The following is a 2,063-nucleotide window of genomic DNA, read 5'->3' on the forward strand; positions in this document are numbered from 1 at the left end:
TGCCCGATACGCAATACGGAAATGACGACACGCGTACGGTGTACATGCACACGTGTGCTCGATCAAAATGAAAGTAGATGACGTCATCATATATTGTGTAGTCGAGTTCACGAGCCCGACGAGATCACGGGCTTATAGACTCTCCCGTACATGCACGCTTCGATCGAGAGCTGTACTTTTTCCGGAAGTACGTCACGAAAATGGACGCTGATGATACCTTAAATACAACCGTTCAAAACCACCTTACTTATATTTACTTTTCGATAAATTATTGGACTGTTATTGAGATATTTAGATTAGTTTAGTCGATAAAAGATTGGCTGTTATTGAGATATTTAGATTAGTTTAGTCGATAAAAGATTGGACTGTTATTGAGATATTTAGATTAGTTTAGTCGATAAAAGATTGGACTGTTATTGAGATATTTAGATTAGTTTAGTCGATAAAAGATTGGACTGTTATTGAGATATTTAGATTAGTTTCATTATTCAAATATGCGTCATCTTTACGAGTGCCTAACGACAAATCACCAGGATATAGAGACGAATCTCCGACCTGTGTACGACGTGTAGGAGAGTATTAAACACACATGAAGTAGCGTTCACAGAGATAACCACGTAAATACTCGGGTTTGAGGTATGGACTTCAGACTCCAGGGAGAAAACTATTGTTTTTTTCCTTCCTAAAGAGTGTAAAACATTCTTTTAAAATTTGCATATTTTTGAAATTTACATAACTGATTACATCCAATTCGAAGAAAACCAGAGATAACGACGTATAAGCAAAAATTATAATCGAACAAATCATCCATAAATTTCGGGCAAAATTAGAACATAGGAAAGGTTTATATGGAGACCCTGCCCCTGCAGGTGGGGGATCAGGAATAGAATACACCTGCTGTTAACCACTACATGTATCGTAGGAGGTGACTAATGTGGGGAACCCCAATTCAGAATTGGGGATTTGCTTTGGTGTCCTCTATTAGGGGACACAAAAGCGACCAAAATAAATCTGCTGCACCCATTGCAATATTTGGGATCTTTATCTTTCTTTCTGCTTCTAACTACCTTTTATTTCCTAGCGCCATGCTTGGCAACTCCTCACTTTTGGCTTTAATGTTGAGCGTTCGCCCAGGTGAGGAAGGCAATGGGTTCTGTCCCCAGGCCGGAACATACTAAAGTCCTTAAAAATGGTAGTTGTTATTCCCTGCTTAACGTTCAGCATTTAGGGGAATGACAACAACTGGTTCACCCGTTGTCAGTATAATATGACCGGGCGGAATGCTGTGACGGGTACCTTTTGGCATGGCATTTCATTGAGATAGCACTATAAAGTCGGCATCAGATCCGCGCTTTCACAAGGAGGCAAGCACGCCAACATACCCTGTCTCCTGCATACACACACACTTATTCACTTCACATATGGAGACACGTCCTTAAATAACCTTGGCTGTTAATAGGTTTTTAAACAAAATTAAACCAAACCAAATATGGAGATTCCGTTGAAGTACAGGGAAGCCAATACCTAGGAAACTCTTTATGAAGCTAGTTTCATACTCAAGCATGGCCATGGGTTCTCTTTCCTAAACCATTTTTTTGTTTGAAACTCACTTAAATTATGCGACAGTTAAAAAGTCAAGTCTGTCCATTTACAGAAATTGGGCTGGGGCATACAATCTAAGTTTGAGCAGGAGAATTGTTTCGTGAATACGGCCCTAGGTGTTATGGAAGAGTAACTGGGCTGGGGCATATAATCTAAGTTTGAACAGGAGAATGGTTTCGTGAATACGGCCCTAGGTGTTATGGAAGAGTAACTGGGCTGGGGCATATGATCTAAGTTTGAGCAGGAGAATGGTTTCGTGAATACGGCCCTAGGTGTTATGGAAGAGTAACTGGGCTGGGGCATATAATCTAAGTTTGAACAGGAGAATGGTTTCGTGAATACGGCCCTAGGTGTTATGGAAGAGTAACTGGGCTGGGGCATATGATCTAAGTTTGAGCAGGAGAATGGTTTCGTGAATACGGCCCTAGGTGTTATGGAAGAGTAACTGGGCTGGGGCATAT

The sequence above is a fragment of the Mizuhopecten yessoensis genome, unplaced genomic scaffold (assembly GCF_002113885.1).
Source record: "Mizuhopecten yessoensis strain PY_sf001 unplaced genomic scaffold, ASM211388v2 scaffold1359, whole genome shotgun sequence".
Classification (NCBI taxonomy): domain Eukaryota; kingdom Metazoa; phylum Mollusca; class Bivalvia; order Pectinida; family Pectinidae; genus Mizuhopecten; species Mizuhopecten yessoensis.